The sequence below is a fragment of the Cervus canadensis genome, chromosome 9 (genome assembly GCF_019320065.1).
Source record: "Cervus canadensis isolate Bull #8, Minnesota chromosome 9, ASM1932006v1, whole genome shotgun sequence".
Lineage (NCBI taxonomy): Eukaryota > Metazoa > Chordata > Mammalia > Artiodactyla > Cervidae > Cervus > Cervus canadensis.
Window position 1 is genome coordinate 26,828,971 of NC_057394.1, and position 25,072 is coordinate 26,854,042.

General features: G+C 35.5%; 1 long non-coding RNA gene across 3 annotated transcripts in view; it reads left to right on the forward strand.

Moving 5' to 3' along the window:
- The first annotated feature begins 8,761 nt into the window (after positions 1–8,761).
- LOC122447561 overlaps positions 8,762–25,072 on the forward strand; it is an 89,064-nt gene continuing 72,753 nt past the window's right edge. For all 3 annotated transcript variants that reach the window (XR_006271280.1, XR_006271281.1, XR_006271279.1), the window contains exon 1: positions 8,762–8,804. This is a non-coding gene — a long non-coding RNA (uncharacterized LOC122447561). The remainder of the gene's footprint in view (positions 8,805–25,072) is intronic.

Consider the following 25,072-nt stretch of genomic DNA (forward strand, 5'->3'; position numbering starts at 1 on the left):
GGAGATCAGTTCGGGGTGTTCATGGAAGGACTGATGCTGAAGCTGAAATTCCAATACTTTGGCCACCTCATGCAAAGAGCTGACTCACTGGAAAAGACCCTGATGCTGGGTGGGATTGGGGGCAGGAGAAGAAGGGGACAACAGAGGATGAGATGGCCGGATGGCATCCCAACTCAATGGACATGCGTTTGAGTAAACTCCGGGCATTGGTGATGGACAGGGGCCTGGCGTGCTACAGTTCATGGGGTCGCAAAGAGTCGGACAGGACTGAGCAACTGAACTGAACTGATACTTGTTAGCAATCACATAAATGCAAATTAAAACCAATGGAAAATGATTCACCCTCACCAACCTAGGAAATTTTCAATATCTTGGCAATACCCTAAGTGATAATGAGGCTGTACAACAATGAAAACTCTTTTGTGTTGCTGAAGGAAATATAAGCTAGTACAACTAATCTGAAGAGGAATTTGGTAGTTAATTTGGTAATTAATAAAAGTCATTAAGTCATAAAACAATTTTGTTTCTAAGCAGATGTTTAAAGGAACTCTTTCACTTCTGAGAAGATATGTGCAATAATGTTTACATAACTATTATTTATAAAATCAAAATAAAAATGGAAAGTATGTGAGCAAAATCTTATTCTTGAGGATGTAAACAAATGTGAGAGATAAAAGCAGATGCTTGTGTATTGTTAAAACCAAATGCAGGATAGAATTGTCTCTGGGCTGTAGCTAGCAAAGTAGCTAGCAGAGGTGAGGATGTAAATGGAGAGTGATAGTCACAGAAAGCCCCAGTTCTATTGTTACAAGTTTATTTATTCAACTGGTTGTTGAGTACATAGTTATTTGTTGTATTATTAATAGCTGCCTGTAGAGTTTCATGCTGCACCGCATTTTAATAGAAAGAAAAGAATGAGATTTCCTGAAAGGAAATATATAAGGAGTGTAAAACGTTACTTATGAATATTTAGGAGCTATTAAATTTAACAAGAAGGAGAAAAAAGAAACATCAAACACTGCCTAAGAATTTCCCGTAACTGTTTCCAATGCCACAATTTGTATGTGTTACAGCTAAATCTGAAATTAAGTTTTCATCTTTCATATTCTTCCTTTTTGCAACCTATTAGGAAAAAAAATCTTTTAGGGTATTATTGAAAAGAAAGCTGTTTCAACAAAAATCAAATGTAAGCTACAATGATTCATTAAACTCTTTGGAAATAATAAGGGAATCTTATGACTCATGAGGACAGCTTACACTAATACATGTGAGATAGATGCTGGGAGCAGAGAGAGACTTGGTTTATGTGAGTGGATGTCACAGTTTGTATGGGTCATGGGAGGCTAGATGTTACAGTGTTTAACAGACACCCTGAAAATGTACTGCTTCTTCATGAGCAAATTCATTGTGGGTTAGTAAGGAGGCTGTTGTTAACATAATCAAATTTAGTGGCCAATGGCAACCATAGATGGTCACAGTGTTCCTTACTGTAGCACTGAAAAGATATCATGGTGAAATTACAGAGTTACTCTTAAACCTGGAAATGATGCTATCATTTTCATTAACAATTCATTCAAAAGGCAAGTCATGTGACTACACTGAATTCAAGTCAGAGCAGAAAAATACAATACCTCTAAATAACTGGAGCAAGAGAGTCAATATATATGAATAACCCTAATGATACTATAATGGCCATAAATTGAACCTTAGATACAAGAGGTGCAACTAAATATTATCTTGCCTTCAAAAGTCACATCTGAATATATATTTACTCAATCATTTCAAACATATAAGGTTATGTATAAGTGGAAAACTAAATGGGGCAGGTTACATTATTAGGTTTGTATAAACTATCAAGTCATCCCCTCAATTTCATTCTGATATCAAAAGTTTTTATTACTTCTCTACCAAATATATGAAAACTAAATGATGGAAGTCAAAGCTCCTGAAGGCACCATGAGAATCTCCAGTCCTTTAAGAATGGATGGATAATGAGAACAAGAGCTCTAAGGAGTTACAATCTATAATGAAAGACAAGTATTAGGCAATATGTCGGCTGAGGAAAAAAGAAAATGTATGGAGATACATTCCAATAATTTCCAAAACAAATTATTTGCATATTATAAAGAGCTATTTTAATTAATTAATCCAGGAAATTTATGCCAAAAATTACAGATTTTCTATGTATATTCAAAAATACATATAGCATATGAGCAAATAAAATAGCCTAGGATTTCTTAAAAAAAACTACTAAATAGACTCAATATTGTATATTGTATTTTTCCATGCAGAAATCCCTATGCATGCATTATTATAAATTTTTTCTTAAATGCTTATTACTTTAACATTTATATATAACAAAGATCACAACATTCAAAGGAAAAAAAAATTAAAAGAATGGTAAACAAAGATAACAAATTACCTGAAGCAAATTTAAATGTCTCTATGATTGTTAGTAAAATTATATATAATTGTACAAACCATATGGTAAAATACTATCCAGGCATTAAAAACAAATTGATGCTATTCTGTTTGGCTTTTATCTTGAATGAAAAATTATTGCCAATTTGAGTAAACAAGGATTAGTTACTCTGATTATAGGAATCAAGTGGAAGAAATAAACTTTTTAAAAAAATTTTTACCAGTTGTCTGAACTTGGCAATGCTAAGTGGTAAATTTTTCAAAGACAAAATTGAAGTAAACAAAACTTAGTTAATATTCTTTCATACATATTACACAACATTTTCAGGTGGAATAGATTTATCAATTTCTCTAATATGTAAAAAGCTCAAGACAGTGAAGTATTTTGCAGTGTTATATGTCAAGGGCACAATAAGTATTTTAATTATGAAGATAGAATAAATTAGGCTCATTTTAAAACTATTTTTGCTAATCTTACAGGAAACTTCCATTTCTATTTATGGAAAAAGAAAAAAATCTTGCCCCAAGTAAGAAATTCATTGACTCACTGAAACAGCATTCTCTAATGCAAAGCACAATTCAGGTTGAAAAATTTTACAACTACATTTAAAGAACATTTTATAGGAAAATAATATGAGCATTGCAGTTATATATGAATTTATACATTGAATTTTTAAATATTCTGAGATTATTTGCTATTTTCAAATAATCAAATTTCATGATGATGGAACTTTAAGTGACTTTACCTTTCGGCCAGCAGTTAAGTCATCAGTAAGCCACTGTAAAATTAGCCTTCTAGTTTCAGAATCCAAGTTATGGAGTTTGGAATGTGAAAAGTGAAAGTGTTAGTCACTCAGTCCTGTCAGACTCTTTGGCCCTAATGGACTGTGTCCACCAGGCTCCTCTGTCCATGAAATTCTCCAGGCAAGAATATAGGAATGGGTTGCCAGTCCCTTATCCAGGGCATCTTCCTGATCCATGGATTGAACCTAGGTCTCCAGCATTGCAGGCAGATTCTTTACTGTTTGAGATACCTGGCAAGCCCCTTTGCAAATTTTCCCCCCACTTCTTAGCTTACATTAAAAAATCCAAATTATTCAGTGTAAAGCTAAAGAAAAAGATAAATTTTTTGTGAGGCAAGGGAAACAAGATTTTCACATGGACCCCAGAACATTTGCAAGCAGATCCAATAATATCTGAAGGGACTATTAGCAATTATATATTGGTTATTTTTTGCTCTTCAGTTCAGTTCAGTTCAGTTGCTCAGTCGTGTCCGACTCTTTGCAACCCCATGAACGGCAGCATGCCAGGCCTCCCTGTCCATCTCCCAGAGTCCACCCAAAGCCATGTCCATCGAGTCGGTGATGCCATCCAACCATTTCATCCTCTGTTGTCCCCTTCTCCTCCTGCCCTCAATCTTTCCCAGCATCAGGGTCTTTTCCAGTGAGTCAGCTCTTCCCATCAGGTGATCAAAGTAATGGAGTTTCAGCTTCAACATCAGTCCTTCCAGTGAACATTCACAACTGATTTCCTTTAGGATGGACTGGTTACATCTCCTTGCAGTCCAAGGGCTTTCAAGAGTCTTCTCCAACACCACAATTAAAAAGCATCAATCCTTTGGTGCTCAGCTTTCTTTATAGTCCAACTCTCACATCCATACATGACTACTGGAAAAACCATAGCCTTGACTAGATGGACCTTTGCTGACAAAGTAATGTCTCTGCTTTTTAAAATGCTATCTAGGTTGGTCACAACTTTCCTTCCAAGGAGTAAGAGTCTTTTAATTTCACTGCAATCACCATCTGCAGTGATTTCCGAGCCCAGAAAAATAAAGTCTGACACTGTTTCCACTGTTTCCCCGTCTATATGCCATGAAGTGATGGGACCGAATGCCATGATCTTCGTTCTCTGAATGTTGAGCTTTAAGCCAACTTTCCACTCTCCTCTTTCACTGTCATCAAGAGGCTCTTTAGTTCTTCTTCACTTTCTGCCATAAGGGTGGTGTCATCTGCTTATCTGAGGTTATTGATATTTCCCCCAACAATCTTGATTCCAGCTTGTGCTTCCTCCAGCCCAGCATTTCTCATGATGTACTCTGCATATAAGTTAAATAAGCAGGGTGACAATATACAGCCTCGAGGTACTCCTTTTCCTATTTGGAACCAGTCTGTTGTTCCATGTCCAGTTCTAGCTGTTGCTTCCTGACCTGCATATAGGTTTCTCAAGAGGCAGGTCAGGTGGTCTGGTATTCCCATCTCTTTCAGAATTTTCCACAGTTTATTGTGATGCACACAGTCAAAGGCTTTGGCATAGTCCATAAAGCAGAAATAGATGTTTTTCTGGAACTCTCTTGCTTTTTCGATGATCCAGCAGATGTTGGCAATTTGATCTCTGGTTCCTCTGCCTTTTCTATAATCAGCTTGAACATCTGGAAGTTCATGGTTCACGTATTACTGAAGTCTGGCTTGGAGATTTTGAGCATTACTTTACTAGCATGGAGATGAATGCAATTGTGCGGTAGTTTGAGCATTCTTTGGCATTACCTTTCTCTGGTATTGGAATGAAAACTGACTTTTTCCAGTCCTGTGGCCACTGCTGAGTTTTCCAAATTTGCTGGCATATTGAGTGCAGCATTTTCACAGCATCATCTTTCAGGATTTGAAATAGCTCGACTGGAATTCCATTACTTCCACTAGCTTTGTTCGTAGTGATGCTTCCTAAGACCCATTTGATTTCACATTCCAGGATGTCTGGCTCTAGGTGAGTTGTCACACCATTGTGATTATCTGGGTCGTGAAGATCTTTTTTGTACAGTTCTTCTTGTGTCTTATTACTTATAATATATTCCTGTTATGGAAATTTGATCTTGAAATGATTATTTAGTATTATAAAACTTTTGATAGTTTGTAACTGACAATTGTAATGTGAATAATGTGAACAAAATTAGTGGAGATTTTGAAAAACAAATCTATACTTGAACATTTGTTATTGGAAACATTTCTTACTTAAAACCCCAAATCACATGTTGTAAAGAAATCTTTTGAATCTAAAAATAATCTCATGTCATGATTTCAATGATCACCTCTATATCAACACATCTGAGTTTAATAAGTAGTCTAATCTCCCTTCAGAAGACATATCTAGTTTGTTAACAAGGATGCATTTGGGACCTAAAATAATACTTTTTTCATAAGATTGATGTGAAATGAATATCATATGTACTAAGAAACAAATATATCAGTAATAACAAATTAAAAGGTTTGAAGAACAGTACTATCTCTTCAGTTATTGGAGAGTAAAAAAAAAAATTCATCAGTAATGTGGTTTTCAATTCATTATTATGGGTTTGCATTCCTCTAATGCATGCTGTTTCTTTTTCCCAGTTAAACTACCCAGAGATGAATAAATAAACTAGTGAATTCTCATGCTCCAAATAATTTAGTAAGTTAAACTGAGTGCAAGGCCTTTACTAATAAGTTGCAGTAGCCATAGGATACAATTAAAACATGGAGCATATACACACACACACACATATATATATATGTTTACATACATACAAACTGATGCCCTGTATTCCATATTTATTTCTTTTAAAGAAATCCAGTGAGGTCTTTATCTGGTCCATAAACCCTGAGAGTGACATACAGTGTTTAACTGTAAGAACTCTATACTAATAGTGGACCAAAAACAAACCAATGAAATATTCAACAGTATGAGTAACACACTCTCCTAGGCAGAATTTTTCCATTCTGGGGTACAATCTTTGCATTTATAGAAAACAAGTCTACTTTTCCTTATGTCACAAATCAAGAAAGTCAGAGGAGAGTTTACCTTACAACTACTAAAATCACTGTTTTTTGGCACATACACATTTTATAATTTACCATAATACAGAGATTTTTGTGTATAAGCCATTAAAAATATGCTTACCAAGAGGTCAATGAGATTTAGTCAATGACATCAACTATTGATTCCATTCACAGTGGCTGATTATTGGGACGGACACACACACACACACACACACACAAACACACACACACACACACACACACACACACACACACGCTTTCCAGGTGACTCAAAGGTAAAGAATCCGCCTGCTAGTGCAGGAGATGCAGGAGACACAGGTTCAGTCCATGAGCAGGGAAAATCCCCTGAAGGCGGAAACAGCAAAGCACTCCAGTATTCCTGCCTGAAAAGTATCCCATGGACAGAGGAGCCTGGCAGGCTATAGTCCATGGAGTTGCAAAGCCTCCAATGTGGCTGAGCACACACGCGCATACCAACACATACACATGAACACATACCTCACAGATTTAAAAATTAGAATTAACATTATTTCTTTAAAAATCTCTTATAAAACAGTTAAAATTAAATACGTAAGGCCAAGTTATTAGTATTTTTAACATTCACGCTATTTCTACTTATAAACAGTATTCTTTTAAGTGAAAATAATGGGAATTAGTTAATTAAACAAAAGTCAAATGGGAACTGCTATTGTTATAGAAGCATAAACTTATAAACTGTTTCTGAAATGGTCTACTTAACAAGCTACCTGAAAAGTAAAAGTTTTACTCTTCATCCTTTGTTCAACCAACTATATCAAATTAGAAGGTATTTTTCTGCTTGATTTTACTTACTTGATTTTAAATAAGCATGATACTATATGATTTTATTCTGTATTTGATACATTTTCTAGTTAAGGATCATAATCATTTTTAATATTCTGTGGTACAAAATTTCATCATACATTGGTAATTAAGTGATTTTAATAATACACAGGGGACACATTAATGAAGCATCTGTCTGTGTGGCAGCCATTAAGTGACAGTTTAATTGTGGGCCAGTTTCACTATTCATTGTGGCTACTTTCTGAAATATTTTTACAATCAAGGCTATCATAAGCAGAATGTTCAGGAGATCATATATGAGCTATTTCTCTCTCTCCATAATAACTAATAATTTCAGTGTTCTTGAGACCTAACCATTAATTTATATAAATGAAACTTACTTTATGTTATGATTGGTCATTTAAGTAATCATTTTCTAGTGATTCATTGCTGAGCTTGAAGAAAATGACACTGTTCTATCTAGCTTCCTATCTAGAGATAGAGATACCAGGAAATATATCTATAATTTTATATAATGACATTTCCTTTCAGAAAAAAAGCAAACTTATACCAACGTTAATATCTTGATTTGTGAAGAAATATTTTCTTGATCCTTAAGGCTATTATTAAAAATATATTATACACTGAGGAGCTTGTAAGCAACAGAAGTTTATTTCTCACAGTTCTAAAGTCTGGGAACCCAAGAAGAAACACTAGCATGTGGCATTCTGGTGAGGACTCTCTTCTGGTTTATTGCCTGCACATTCTCACCATGTCCTCACATGGTGGAAGGGTGAGAGATCTCTGTGGGATCTCTTTTGTAAGAGCACTATCTCATTCATGAGAGCTCCACCTTGATGACAGAATCACCTCACCAAGGCCCAACCCCTCTGGCTATCACATTAAGCATTAGAATTTCAACATATGAATTGGGGGGGGGGGATACGAATATTCAAACCAAGTAGATATAAAAGTAAGATTTTCAACAACACAAAGAAAGGTAGACCAGGAATTGAAAAATATTTAAGACAACAATACAATTTTGTTTGAGAAAGATTTTTATATATGCAACAACCTATATCATTTATTTGGGAATACTCGTTCTTGGCTTCTGACTAGTAGTCTTCACTTGATTTCAAAGAAACCTATCAGAATAAAGTATTTCCTGAAAATAACTGCAACCACTTTGGTGCAATGACATAAAAATGTGTATTATGAAGAATAAACATGAATCATGAATTATGAGTTGCACCAAAAGAGAAATTTACAGTAATACCTTGGGTTTATTTTTTACAAAGTATTACACAGAAATGAAGTATTGTATTTTACAAATAAAAATAGATATATTTTTAATATAGATGTTAGAATGTCAGTTAGAAACCATCTGGATAGTTAGTGTCACCATATAGTATAAAACCAAACCAAGCCAGTGAGAGAGAAAGAATATTAACATGAGGAGGATGAAGAGGAAGAAAAGGAAGGGGAGAGAAAGAAGAGATGGAAAAAGTGGGTGCCGGATAACGGGGGAAAGAAAGAGGAGGAGTAAGAGATAGAAGATAAAAAAGAAGGGAAGAAGACAATTCTTTGTTACCTGTGGGGAGTAAGGAAAACTGTATGCCTCAAATTGAAACTATATTAATTATTTATGTATTTTTGTTTAAAGAAATTTGTCTGATTGTCTGAGAAGCAATTAAAATAAAAGCAAAAAAGTGATTTTTTTTTCTATCTGTAGGAAAATATGAATATTAAATCATTTCTGGCATCATGCAGTGGGTGAGTAATCAATAAATATAGTGTATGATATAGAAGAAAAAGCATAGTAAATTTATATAGGAGATGCAAAGAATAATATAAGGCTTTTAAAATATAAAGCTAGTTGCAGTTTTCAAAACATAAGCATATATCTCCATGCAAAACACATAAGAAATCTTAACTATTTGTAACTCATTTTTATACCCTGTTTCCAACTCAAATAACTTTAAAGAAGTGTTTTCAATGTGAAAAAAAATCAAGAACAAATCAAATGTGTAGTCAAACATCAAGAGAGATTAATAGAAATGCAAAATACTCTGAATCTATTGAACACAGAAGCCTAGTTATCAGGGAATCAACTAAGTATACAACAAAACTTTTCAGAACAAGTAAGATTCCTAGAAAATTACAGTAGATAGGATAAAGGAGAGCATCCTTACAAGGACAAAATAAATGAACTTTCAGTATTTACCAACAGCTCAGAATCTGCTGATTGATAGAGAAGCTGTACAGTAAACAAGAGACTTGATTAGTATTGTCTGCTTAGCGTATGTTCTGATTAATATCTGCTCCATACCCAAAGCAGTGACATGTGAAACAGAAAACAGATATATTGTGGAGTTAGAATTTAATGTATATATTTCTATGATATATTGCTGTTCTACACACACACACACACACTGCTATGAATTAAAAATGGAACTAAAAACACAAAATGACTTTTGGCCTGTAGATCAGGCAATGAGTGATAGATAGTGAGGTTCTCTAATGTATTCTATATGATCATATGCTGCTTTGATCCACTCTCACCAAAGGATCCATTTCTATATAATGAGCCACATACATAGCTGAAAATATTGCCCTAGTTTCTAGACTGTGGAAAGAAGCAGGTTTTCAAAGCAACAGAGATAAATGTGGAGTTACATACATATTGGCATTATGTGGATCCCCATGGGATAGCAAATCTATAGGTACATCATGTTACTAGTTTTGAGGTAGAGGTCTACATAGCTAGTGGAAGTTTCACAGTTAAAAGTCCTCATTTACCTTAAAGAGTGGGGCTGGAATACAGCCTTCTGAAGACTTTCTCTTAAAATGATTCTCCTTCTACTTGTATTTTACTATGAACAAATTGTTTGCTTTGAGTATAATTACCAAAATTGGGAACAAAACAAAACAAACATTAGATTTCATACTTTTGACAAGTCCTACCTGGATTGCCCAGAACTGCTAAACAAAAATATTCTATATCCAAACTGTCCATAAAGTAGTCATATTTGACTAGTGCAATTAATAAATCAATTTTAAATTTAATTTAAAATTTAAATTTCAACATCCTATTGGCTAGTGATCACCATATCAGGAACTGCAGATCTAAAAACTTGCATTTGAGTAAAGGGGTAGATGTGCTTTATAACTTCAGACCAATGTGTAAGATGTTAAGATGTGCCTCAGGTCTTCAGTTTCACTAATTAGAATCATATCCGTCTTTATGGTGTAAAATACCATAAAGCTAGAAAAAATATACAAAACAGCTGCTCAGAGTCATTGAAAATGACTAGAATAGGCAGTTTGAAGGTCTAAGATATCTAGATATCTAAAAGAGTGACAAATGAGAGCAGCACATTCATATTTTTTAAACACATTGATTTGTGTGTTGATTAATGGCTAAAGGAAACACAGAAAAAGTTGAGAAGAGCAACAGAATGTTTGCAGCACTCTCTCTGAGCTGGGGATTTACAGTATGTATTCAAGGTTTTTTCATGGAGGTTGAGATTTGAAGATGAGAAAATGTCCTAGAGAAGTTACCTAAAGCACTTAATGTTATTTCTTCTCAAGTCATTTTTCAAAACTTAAACAGAATATAGGAACATGAACCTTTCCCAAATAAAGATGAATCCTAAACACAGACAAAAACCATAAGATCCAGAATGAAAGTGCTTCAACTATATACTTTGTTGCAGAAAAATGATACAATATAACAGAGGTATGCAAAATAGCTAAGGGCTGCATCAAACTAAGGGTTAAGAAGAAGCTAAGTGTAAATTTCAGTCTCCCTTTGAGTGAACCATGCTGCAAGAGTTTTCTCTCTTGGCTGGAGAACTGCTGGTATTCATGGAGCAACTCAGAATCAGGGAGCCCAGAATAAAGTCACATCCAGAATTCCTAATACCCTGCTGTCTAGAATGTATATTCTTGCTACGCAATAAGCCTTCAGTGGCAGAGCCCATAGAATACTGAGAACAGATGCAAATCAATTTCACTGTTATCCATAAAAAATACTGTCAAGCTTGTACAAAGCACCCCATATTTCTTTAGACCCAGGGTTACAGAACACACGATTAATCAGAAAATTTTATGTCTTCCTGAGGGGTCAGTGGCATTGAGGTACATACCACATTTCAGTAGAACAGCTCAGCCAAAGTGTAGGCCAGCTCACTCCTTTCCTGCACACTGGAAGAAGCAGCAGCTGAGAAAAGACTTCAGCAGATTCAGAATATGGCAGATTGGAAGCACCCTGAAATGGAACAGGATTTCTATTTTGAACCTACAGATTTTACTTCCTGCTAAGATGCAGTAGTATCCATATTTACTGTAAATTTACTTCTCTGACACTCAAAAATGACAGTGTCAATGAAAATCAGTGATCCTAAAGACATGGCAAGCAAACATTGTGAGGCCTGAACTCACCTAAATTGACTGCCTTTGAGAATTTTCTAGAAATAGATCAAGGAGGGAGAACCAGGTAGAGTCTTGTTGACATCCTGAGCAGAGAAGACGGAGCTGATGATGAGGATAGGACAAGGAAGCTAGAATTTAAGGAAGACTAATGCAGAGGAGAGAGGTACAGATAGAGAGAAATCCAGGCATCTTCAGAGTCTTCCTTCATTATTCATTAGAGTACTGAACAGAACATGCATGTGAGAAAACTACTTGAGTCTGGGGAAGAACCACCCAAGCCAATTAGAGCTAACATTTTTAAAGCATCCACAAACAGCTGGGTACACTGCTTTTTTGTAAATAGCCAGACAGCAAAACCTTTTGACTCACAGATCACAGAAACTCAACAAACTCCAAGTACAAGAAATAATAAAGACAACTACACCAAGTCACATCATAATGAAATTATTCCAAACCAGTATTAAAAAGAAAATCTACAAGCAGTCTGAGTTTAAAAAGACACATCATAGTACACAGAAGAACAAATATAAAGATGACCTTGCAGATAAGCCCCTCTGGACTAATTTAGTGTCCTGTTATTGCTTTTCCATGAGAATGTATAGCAATAATTGATGTGCTATATTCTTGTAATTCCCCATCTCATAAGTGTCAGAAGGAATTATATTGATAGGAAAGGGCTGCATGTACAGAACTGCATCTCTAATGACCCATTTCAACTCTATGAAACTGATTTTTTTTTTCTTTTTTTTTTTACTGTAACTTCTGAAAGCAGCCTTCTCACAGGTATCTCTTGGAGTCTGGGTTCCTAGCCTCCATGACAGGACTCAGCTATTAGCTTATGAATGGGGTCATTTTACAATCAGAATGCCAGATCCAGGAGACTTTTTGATTCTCTAACCTGCTATTTAAATTCTTGTGTGGGAATGGCATCAGCCTGCAGCACTTTGCTTTTTTAGCATAAAACTAGATTAATCTGCCAACCATAACCCTTTTGAAAATAAAGCTTCTGTCTAGCACAAATGGGTCTACTGTACTGTCATTCTACTGAAAAGTAATCCCCCAACACACCCAAGACAATGGATCCATGAAAATGTCAATATATTGAAATATCTATGAATATTCACTAAATTTATTTTCACTCCTTGGCTTTAATTTATCTTTATGGAGCATCCAGGATATCTAACAGACATCCAGGTAACAACAAATTCTTTTCACCAGAATCAGTTGGAATGTTATCAGTTTAAAGATCCAGTATGGCGTGCTGCGGTTCATGGGGTCGCAAAGAGTAGGACACGACTGAGCAACTGAACCGAACTGAACTGAATGTTGCTATATAGAATGTCAAGTCAATCAAAATGCTATAGACTGTAACAGGCAGATAGCAGGATAGGTAAAATAATCTTGAAGGTAAGACAGTGATGTGCTCTTCTCTTTTATATTCCATTGGAAGACAAATTGCTTTTGACTCTCCCTGCTGAGTATTTGAAATAATACATTTATAAAATCAGTGATTGCATATTTAAATAAATCAGTAGCTGCATATTTCATTGACTTATTCTGGTGAAGACCCCATATCCAGCAGAGTGAATCAGTGAGGACAAGACTTCGTTGTGTAGGTAAACCCCATCATTTGCTTTGACCCATTTGACTTTCACAGACAGCCAATAGGTGAAGACACAGAAATGCACTGGTGTGAGAAGAACTGCTATCTTTAAGTAGCTCAATGGTCTGTTGTAGGCAAGGGCTGATGAGAAGAGATGTTGGAGAACTTGGTTTCCCGATGGTAATGGACTTTTGATAAGATTTAAAAAAAAATGGAGGTCAGGTGCCGGTACTTAATCAGATAAAGCCAAATGAATTCAATTATTTTAATAAGCAGAGATACAAAACTGAAAGAATGGCTTGACCCACAGGGCTTGACCCAAATAGCTATGGAGATATTTAATAGAACATGGACTTCCCAGGAGTAAGAAACATGGACAGTCAAAAAGGATAATGCTATGTATAAAACACAAAATGCATTCAGATAGTTGATCAGGAGGCAAGAGGCAGCACTGCCAATAAACTGGCATAAACGTTTGCCCTATTTTTAAGCTTGAACCACTAAGAAGCTCAGAAACCCACTGACTGAAGGGAAGCCTGACTCTGAGAAAGGATGCTGAAACACTGTAGCAAGCATGCACAATAATAATTCCTCTTTTTGTTCCACAAAGTATCCTACAGATAATTACTCAGGCAAAAATACATGAGTAAAAAGGAAATACCAAAACATATTACTGGATACTGGATTTAAGGACTCACAAAGCGTTATCATTTCACCCTTATTAGAGTAGGAGTTTACAGTACTTAAGTGATAAATGGAGCCTAGTTCTGGGTCCAATTCACAGTGAATGTAGTGGATCTATGGGTGTACTTGATGGCACTTTTCCCCGTGCCTGAATATGTAATTGGAATGGGCACACTTGTAAAGTGGCAGAATGACTACATTGGTTGCTTGGTCTATTGAATGAGAACTATTAGAGAGGGGATCAATATTGAAACTGAGTTTTTACTTGGCTAAAAAAAGTAAAAATAATAATTTTATCCTTACAGGAAGGCAATGCTTACTGCCTCCTTAAATTACTTTATGCAGGCACAGTGATCTCCTCCAGATCTTCACTTAACTCACCACATTGGCACGAAGAAAAACCTAGCAGATCCCTATTGAGCAAGAGGACCATTCTGTGCTTCACGCCAGAAGTACAATTATACACAAGGATAAAATTATCTATCTTCTGCTCTTTCCTTTCATAATATTTTCCGAACATCTGCATTTTGAGTATATATCTGAAGTGTGTAAAAACATGGAGGGTTTTCACCAGACATACAGTGGGTGGAGGACAAACAAAATGAAATGTTAAGAACATGTTACATCAGAGGAAATTTTAGCTTTTCTAGTGCACAACCAAATATGCTCTCCAAAGTAGACAATCTTATAACATCCTTTGCCTTACACTATTAAGAAAAAATCATAATATCTAGAAGACCTCTTTGGGTACTAGAAGTAATAATATATTCTACACTTGAGAATACTACCTCTACCAATTTATGTGTAGGGAAAGACAACCTAACTTTAAATATTGCCTAAAGGAAAAAATGATTCTGCTATGGGTGTAGTCCATAGTGTAAACAGACCAGTTTCTTGGGCCAAAGTATCAGCCAAACACTATGGTTATAGAAGAATCTGTGATGAGATATGGTACCATGTGGGGATGATGGAAACATCCAAGACGAGAATCACAAAGTATATCTCTAGGGTATTGGAGCAAAGCCATGTCATCTGCAGTGGAAAGGTTTGTATCATTAAAAACACAATCTCCTGACAGTATACTGGACTCGACATAAAATATCAAGTGGACATGATACTAGAGTGGTATGCTCATGAGCTGAATTCTGTCACACCCACTGCATCAAAAGATATGATAATTTCAGTAGCAGTACATCATAAGATAAAAGTGGTACATCTATAGTCAAGCATGTGAAAAAGAGGGCACAAGCAAGATTCATATTTAGGTGACCCAAATTACCATGTTATCCTCAAAATTTCCACAAACAATTTCCCCTCAAGTCACACTTATGACCATATGGAGTTGGTATGGATGACAAACTGACAAAGGAAGAAAGTAGCTGAGCTTGGTTCATGCATTGGTCAGCTCAGGATGTGGCTTCAAGTTAAAAATGGACTGCATCACTATAGCCTTACATAAGAGTGCCTCAAAAATTCAATAGTGGGGTTAATTCTTTCAATGAAGAGAGCTTTGGGAAGTCTATCTGGTCTCTAATGTTTATGGAAAGAGAACTGTCCAGAATTAAGTGAAGTGAAGTCGCTCAGTCATGTCCGACTCTTTGCGACCCCATGGGCTATAGCCTACCAGGCTTCTCCGTCCATGGGATTTTCCAGGCAAGAGTACTGGAGTGGGTTGCATTAAGACTATATATAAATATCAGTTCAGTTCAGTTGCTCAGTCATGTCCAACTCTTTCCGACCCCATGGACTGCAGCATGCCAGCTTTCCTGTCCATCACCAACTCTTGGAGCTTGCTTAAACTCATGTCCATCAAGGCAGTGATGCCATCCAACTATCTCATCCTCTGTCATCCCTTTCTCCTCCATTTATAAATATACCGAGTATGTTTATGTACTCATGAGAACTGGCAAACAGATGTGTAGAACAAAGAATGGAAAAGCAGGAACATATGAATGCACATATGGGGATAGGAAAAAATTGAAATAAATTTGTATTGAACATAAACTCCCACAAAAACACCATTTACCATAGGAAAGCATTAAATGGCCAGTAGAAAGAATTATAATACCCAATCAGTTACAACAGGCAAAATGGGTGCATGATAATGTCCTTTCCTTAGGGAAAGACCTCACCCAAGGAAAGGACACTCATGTGTATGCCCAACCACTTTGCCTCAAAACTGAGCAACTTTTAATAGGCATTCTAGTTTCAGAGATCTCCATAGCAACAGTTTAAACCTTTGTTGCCACTGCGTCATAATTTGGCTCAGAGGTACTGCTCTCAGATCAGTCCCCAATTATATTTTTTCATAAAAATTTGAGTATTTCCCATTTATTCAGTAAATCTAAAGCATATCTTTACAATTATTTTTCTAGATAATCAATGTCTTTCTGGCAATTTAGCTCACTTTTATTGTTCTTTTCTTATTATTCTGTCTTCTTTTTTTAAAAGAGGCAATATTCCTTTATCTTCTATGTGTTTTCAGTGAGCATTTGAGATTTCTTTATGTAATATATTTTCTGTCATGAATTAGATATTCAGAATAATCTTTAAATCTTAATCTTCATGATAAAATGTATTTTGTGCATCAAAGTGTAAGGGAAACCTACAGAATCGGAATATATTTACAAATCATTTATCAAATAAGTGGTTAATATGAAAATGTATAAAGAACTACTATAACTAAACTGCAAACATAACCTGATTAAAAAATGGGCAAATAAATACACAATTCTCCAAAGATGAACAAATAGGTAACAAACATATGAAAATATGTTGAGTATCACTAATAATGATGAAAATGCAAATCAAAACCATAATTATATATCACTTCACACCTTTAAGGATGGCCACTATCAAAAAAATAAATTTATAAATAATGAATGCTGGTGGGAATGGCAAGAAATTAGAACTCTTGTGCACTATTAATGGAAATGTAAAATGGCGCAGCCACTGTGCAAAACTACATGGTGATTTCTCAAAAAATTAAACATAGAATTATCATATGGCCCAGCATATTTTTCAGCCTTATAAAGGGAAGTTAATTCTGGTATAAGTGACTACATGGATAAACCCCAAGGACAGTATGCTAAATAATATGAGCCAGTTACAAAGACACAATTATTTTTAAAGTATGAGTATATTTGCATTAACAGGTTGTTAATTAATAGTTGTATGTGAAATTAGATTCTAGGTATCTTAAAAAAAAAAAAAAGCCCCTTAGAGTGCTTGAATCATGCAGGATGCTGAGTAATTGTTTGCTAGGCAGGGCTATCCGTATATTATAGGAACCTCTAGAATCTCTGGTTTCTGTACAATAAATGCCAAGACACAATTTCTGTGTCAACTCAACCATCCCCACAGGTTTCCCATAAGCCCTCCTGCTGGATATACTACCCAACTGAAAACCTCTTCTCTCTCATTTTGTGCATCATAATCTACTAAGAGTGTATGTCCATTGTCTGACTCTTAAAAAAACTGAAAAAAAAAATCTGAAAAGAGATAGCTGTCACTCTGGATTTTATATCTCCGTGAACTCTCATTAACACCTAACCCATGGCTGAATTTCAATAAATAATTTGTTGTTCAGTTTCCAAGTTGTGTCTGACTGTTTTGCGACCCCATGGGCTGTAGCCCACCTGGCTCCTCTATCCATGGTATTTCCCAGGCAAAAATACTGGATGGGGGGGTTCCATTTCCTTCTCCAGGGGATCTTCCCACAGCTCCTGCATTGGCGATCAAACCCACAGCTCCTGCATTGGCGATCAAACCCACAGCTCCTGCATTGGCGGGTAGATTCTTTACTAGTAAGCCACCTGGGAAACCCTAACCTATAGCTGAATCTCAGTGAATATGTACTGAATGATAATAATTTAAAGAAATGAATTGCATAAGTACCTTCCAGAGTCATCTAAAAGATCAGATGTCAGTTAACGATAATGATCTTTGGATTCTTCAGGTCCACATTGTATAGATTTGCATTCAGAATCTGTGGCAAAGTTGAACCTTCCATTCAAATTTGTCAAATTTTACATCTAGTTGCTTTCTCTTTTCCCATTAAGACATTACTAAGTTTCCATTTTGTTTCCTGAATCTCAAGTTAAGGAAATAAATTTACAGAAAAGTTTAATTTGCTTTATTAAATTCTCTTTTATAAATTTTTAAAGATAATGCCAATAATGCCAGGATAGATACCTGAGATGATTTGGCCTGAATTTTCTCCTTCATCACCAAAGACTAAATAAAAACTATTTTTTTTATAATTATCACGTTCAATATATTCTTTGTATGATACATGATTTAAAATTTCTATTATAAAAGCCTTGTATACATAGGAAAATCTCATTATATTTCCTTAGTTGTAATTACAAAAAGCATCCAGTCATGAAAATATTTCAGTGACATCAAAGTATAATGCAGGAAACTGTATGTATGAAAACTATGTTTTAATAAATTCTTTAATGTGCCAAAATTATAAAGAAAATATGGAACCTCCTATTCAAATTTGTCAGATAAAATTTATTACAAGAATTTTTAATTTGAATTTATTTTAAAAGTTTGTACAGTGAGGTCTCTGCTTTCTTTCTTTATATTGAGTACAATGGCACTTCATTTAGTCTATGTTCAGTAAGTTGCTAAATAAAATACATTATTTTAGATATGAGGCATAAATGGCCCTATGTTACAGTGAATTTTCTTCTGATACCTGATAAAGAAATAACTTATCTGACTGAGAAACATTCTGCCACGTGGTCTCAGATATGAATACATATGCCAAACATTGAAACAAGGTTGTTCTAGAGGTTAATAAAATGTCTTCTAAAGATAGTTTACAGAATTTTTTCCATCTCTATAACCTAGGTTATTAAAGTTGTAAGTAAATAAAGGTTTCACGAAGGCACCTCTGGTATTATGTATCATCCTGGAAGTTAGGATCAGTTAAGGTTTCATTCTGAAACTGCCTGAATGCTGTAGCTGGGTTATCAGTGGCAGGATGAGACTTCACATCTCTCCCGGGTGTAGCTGACTCCAGTTGATTCTGGCAGATGTAGATATGGCGTATCTCTTTTATACTGTCTTTGTCAGTCACTGCTGCTCTCTTATCTAGTTTAATTTCCTATTTTTATATTTGTGTGTCACAGTGATTTTATCTCCAAGGGAAAAAAAGTTTAGAATGTAATAAGGTTATGTTCACTATCTAGGTGAGGTTATATTGGCCACTCTGATGGAAATTTGAACAGTTTCAGTATTTACCAATGTACTGTCAGGCTGATTACAAGTTTATATCATTTGTAAAAATCAAAAGTATATTTTACCCCTGGGGAAGTACAGGTAACTACAGATTTATCTTAATGTGTATGATGTTTACATAGCAATGCTTAGAATATAAGTAACTTGCAAAACATCAAAATGTTTTATATTCTGACATTTTTATTTCATTAATATAATTTTGAACTGAGTTGAGATATAGAAACTTGTGATTCTTTTTCTTCATATATCTCCTCCCTTTTGAACCTCCTTCCCATCTCCCTCCTATCCCACGCCTCTAGATTGGTTCAGAGCCCCTGTTTGAGTTTCCTGAGCCATACAGCAAATTCCCATTGGCTCTCTATTTTACACATGGTAAGTTTCCATGTTACTCTCTTCATACACCTCACCTTCTCCTCCCCTCTCCCCATGTCCATAAGTCTGTTCTCTATGTCTGTTACTCTATTGCTGCCCTGCAAATAAATTCTTCAGTACCATTTTTCTAGATTCCACATATATGTGTTAGTATATGATATTTGTCTTTCTCTTTCTGACTTACTTCACTCTGTATAATAGGCTCTAGGTTCATCCATCTCATTGGAGCTGACTCAATGCATTCATTCTTATGGCTGAACAGTATTCCATTGTGTATATGTACCACAACTTCTCTATCCATTCATCTGTCAAAGGACATCTAGGATGCTTCCATGTTCTAGCTATTGTAAACAGTGCTGCAATGAACAATTGGATACATGTGTCTTTTTCAATTTTCATTTCCTCAGGGTATATGCCTAGAAGTGGGATTACTGGGTCATATGGTGCTTTTATTCCTAGTTTTTAAAGGAATCTCTATACTGTCTTCCATAGTGGCTGTATCAATTACATTCTCACAAGGAGTACTAGAGCATTCATGATTATTTTCTGAACTAATATTTTAAATGCTATTTCTCATTTTCTCTTTCTCAATAAATTATTTAATACAGTAAGTTTCAAAAATGAAATTTATATTTACATCAAAGGAAAAACAACAAAATTATGGTTTTATGAGGGATCATTAGCTTTAAATAGAATACACTATTGTATTTAAAATAGAAAAACTAAATATTGGTTAAATTATAGTTGCAAAGTATGTTTGAAACAATAATATAAATTAATATTTAAACAGTTACTGTAAATTTTGAGATCAATAACAATAAAAATGTGAAATGAATATTAACAAATATTTTATATTTAATGACATTATATTTAACAAGCCATCTACATGCTACACTTACTTGTAATTAAAGAAATATGAATAAAACAATAGTACAAAGTGAAATTTTAATGTAAAGAAAGTGAAAGAAAGTGAAGTCACTCAGTCATGTCTGACTCTCTGTGACCCCATGGACTGTAGCCTACTGGGTTCCTCTGTCCATGGGATTTTCCAGGCAAGAATACTGGAGTGGGTTGCCATTTCCTTCTCCAGGAGATCTTCCCAACCCAGGGATTGAACCCGGGTCTCCCACATTGTAGGCAGATACTTTACCGTCTGAGCCACCAGGGAATTCCCAAATGTAAATTTGGCAACAAAAATAATAATATGTAAAAATTAAAAAATGAGTTTTATAGAATTAAAGTTATAAATGCATGAATAATACCCAAATTGCTATATCCTCTTTACAGGATGATTCTGTAATATATATTTAAATAAAAATACACATGCATTTGAATGATAAATTCCACTTTATGTCTTTAACTCTATTCGCATAATCCCACTTATGCCAAAAGAAAAAACCATGTTGATATGTGTATTGCAACAGTACAATATTGTTTTTACTTCCCAAATCAGGAAATAAACCAAAAAGCCCATCAATAAGAGTCTAACTATAAATTATATTTCACTTCATCAAAGACATTATTGCTTGTGTTCATGCTCAGTCACGCCTTACTCTTTGCAACCCCATGGGCTGTAGCCCACCAGATTCCTCTGTCCACGGAATTTTCCAGGCAAGAATACTGGAGTGGATAGCCATTTCCTTCTCCAGGGGATCTTCCCAACCTGAAAACTGAACCCATGTCTCTTGAATCTCCTGCACTGGCAGGGGGATTTTTGAAAACTAGAACCAGCTGGAAAGCTACTTAGCCAATTATACAAAAAATAGGCTATCATTATATGTGACATATATATTGATTATATATATATATATGTATGTGTGTATATATATCTTCATAGATATTAAAAAGTATCTCTAAATCAATGAAGTATGATATATAGTGAAAGGTCAAAGGATAATATAAAATATTAAAGAGTATTATAAACACAGCACACTGGAAGGATCCTAAAAGGTTTTCATGAAAGAAAAATGAGTTCAGAATACTGTGAATGATTGTTCCCTTATATATATATATACACATACATACATGCATTTGGATAGTTTAGAAAAGGCAGAGGACCAGAAATCAAATGGCCAACATCTATTAGATCATAGAGGAAGCAAGGAAATTCCAGAAGAACCTCTGCTTCATTGACTATGCTAAAGCCTTTGACCATGTGGATCACAACAAACAGGGGGAAATTCTTAAAGAAATGGTAATACCAGACCACCTTACCTGTCTCCTGAGAAACTTGTATGTGGGTCAAGAAGTAACAGTTAGAACTGGATATGGAACTGCTGACTGTGTACAAAATTGAGAAAGGAATCTGAAAGGCTATACATTGTCACCCTGTTTACTTAACTTTCATGCAGAGTACATCAGGCAAAATGCTTGGCTGGATAAATCATAAGTTGGAGTCAAGATTGCCAGGAGAATTATCAACAACCTCAGATATGCAGTTGATAACCACTCTAATGGCAGAAAGTGGAGAGGAACTAAGAGCCTCTTGATAAGTGTGAAAGATGAGAGTGAAAAAGATGGCTTAAAACTAAACATTCAAAAAACTAAGATCATGGCACCTGGTCCTATCACTTCATGGCAAATAGAAGGGGAAACAATGGAAACAGTGGCAGATTTTATTTTCCTGGGCTCCAAAATCACTGCAGATGGTGACTGTAGCCACAAAATTAAAAGACACTTGCTCCTTGGAAGGAAAGCTACAACAAACCTACACAGCATATTAAAAAGCAGAAACATCCATCTTTGCCAATAAAAGTCCATACAGCCAAGGCTATGGTTTTCCTGTAATTGTGTACAGGTGTGAGAATTGGGCAATAAAGAAGGCTGAGCACCAAAGAATGGACATTTTCAAATTGTGGTGCTGAAGAAGACTCTTGAGGGTCCTTTGGACTGCAAAAGAGACCAAAACCAGTCAATCCTAAAGAAAATCAACCATGAGAATTCATTGAAAGGACTAATGGTGAAGCTCCAATACTTTGGACACCTAATGTAAAGAGTCGACTCATTGGAAAAGACCCTGATGCTGGAAAAGATAGAAGGCAAAAAGAGAAAGAGGCAGCACAGGATGAGATGGTTACATAACATCATCTACTCAATGGACATTAATTTGAGCAAACTCCAGGTGATAGCGGAGAATGGGGAGCCCAGTGTGCTGCAGTCTTTGGGGTCGCAGAGTTGGACACAACTTAGCGACTGAACAAACAAAAAACGTAAACAATTTTTGATGTAAGTGAAAAAAAAACTTAATCAGAGCTTTCCTTTTGAAAAGTCATTTTACAGTTCATTGGATAGATGAGTGTAGCAAAATTTATTTTATTAACAATAATATGTACTATGGTGTATATTTTTATATTTTCTTTATGGTTAAAGGACTCCTGAAACAACCATTTTCTCACTTTGATCTCAGATTTTTACTCTTCCTTAGACAACAACTTTCACTTCAGTAATTTCTTCTTTTACATACCTCCATATTTTTAACATGTATACTATGATGTGTTTGTGGTCCCCCAAAATTTGTATTTTGAAACTTATTGCCATATATTATGGCATTAAGAAATTAGGTCTCTGGAAATTGTTTAGGTCATGAGGGCGGAGCCTTCATTAATGGGAGATTCACATGTCGGTATCCGTGATTTTTAATCCTTTACTCTAGGAAGGAACTCTTCTCCAGGAAACTGAGCAATCCATGCTGAACACCTCTTGGGCGGGTGGGTGGGTAGATGGTTATGAACATTTGGGAGATTTAGTCCTTTCATTTCTAGTTTGATACATCTACTATCTCTGATAATATCTTTCCTGAAAGTAATCTTCAGCCTTCTACTGAAATGGGATGGGTATTGCTATGCCTACTTCGCAGGATGATTTGGAAGGAATATCTGAAAACCTCTAGCTGCTTTTTATAATCAATTTAGAATCAATAATTTGACTTTAAATGTTATTTCTGTTTTCTTTCTTGAATGTGTCTGAGCACTCCAGTTTTTGAGAATTCTGGGATTTGGGTAATATGATTTGTCCTGGAATCTTTCCACTTGAAACTCATTGTTTCATCTGCCTCTATTTAATTTAATTAATTACCACTGTTGCCTCTGCTCCTGAGACTTCATTATTCTATTTTCTCTTCTTGCAGTTGGCTTTCAGTTACTTATATTATTTCATCATTTGATGAAATAAAATCTTTTTATTTTCATTTTAGTAGTTCTCAAAGCTATCAGAAGTAAAGTTTGCTTTAATTCCTCCATGATTAACTGAGAGCTACACATACTATTTTTTTTTTCTGGGTTTTCATAGAGTATTGAGTTTTCTGCACCCTGTCCTCAACTTATTCATTCATTCACTTATTCATTTTCTATTGAGATGTAATGAACATATAATATCATGTTAGTTTCAGGTAAGCAACATTATGATTCAATATTTGTATACATTCAGAAATGATCATGACAATAAGTATAATCACCATCCATCACCATACATCAGTTCAATTCATTTCAGTTCAGTCGCTCAGTTGTGTCTGACTCTTTGCAACCCCATGAACCGCAGCATGCCAGGGCTCCCTGTCCATCACCAACTCCCAGAGTCTACCCAAACCTATGTCCATTGAGTCAGTGATGCCATCCAACCATCTCATCCTCTGTCGTCCCCTTCTCCTCCTGCCCTCAATCTTTCCCAGCATCAGGGTCTTTTCAAATGAGTCAGCTCTTCGTATCAGGTGACCAAAGTATTGGAGTTTCAGCTTCAACATCAGTCCTTCAAGTGAACACCCAGGACTCATCTCCTCTAGGATGCACTGGTTGCAACTCCTTGCAGTCCAAGGGGCTCTCAAGAGTCTTCTCCAACACCACAATTAAAAAGCATCAATTCTTCAGTTCTCAGCTTTCTTTATAGGCCAACTCTCACATCAATACATGACTACTGGATAAACCATAGCCTTAACTAGATGGACCTTTGCTGACAAAGTAATGTCTCTGCTTTTTAATATGCTGTCTAGGTTGATCATAACTTTCCTTCCAAGGAGTAAGCATCTTTTAATTTCATGGCTGCAATAACTATCTGCAGTGATTTTCAAGCCCAGAAAAATAAAGTCAGCCACTGTTTCCACTGTTTCCCCATCTATTTGCCATGAAGTGATGGGACCAGATGCCATGATCTTAGCTTTCTGAATGCTGAGCTTTAAACCAACTTTTTCACTCTCCTCTTTCACTTTCATCAAGAGGCTCTTTAGCTCTTCTTCACTTTCTGCCATAAGGGTGGTGTCATCTGCATATCTGAGGTTATTGGTATTTCTCCCAGCAATCTTGATTCCAGCTTGTGCTTCCTCCAGCCCAGCATTTCTCATGATGTATTCTGCATATAAGTTAAATAAGCAGGGTGACCATATACAGCCTTGACGTACCCCTTTTCCTATTTGGAACCAGTCTGTTGTTCCATGTCCAGTTCTAAGTGTTGCTTCCTGACCTACATACAGATTTCTCAAGAGGCAGGTCAGGTGGTCTGGTATTCCCATCTCTTTCAGAATTTTCCACAGTTTATTGTGGAAATACATTATTTTGCTTGTGATGAGGACTTTTAGGATTTACTCTCTAAGCAACTTTGAATTATGCAATACAGTGCTATCCACATAGCATACTGTATTAAATTTCAATATATTGATACAAAGTAAGGTAAATAAAGTAAGAAATTATTGAATTGTTAAGCAAAGATC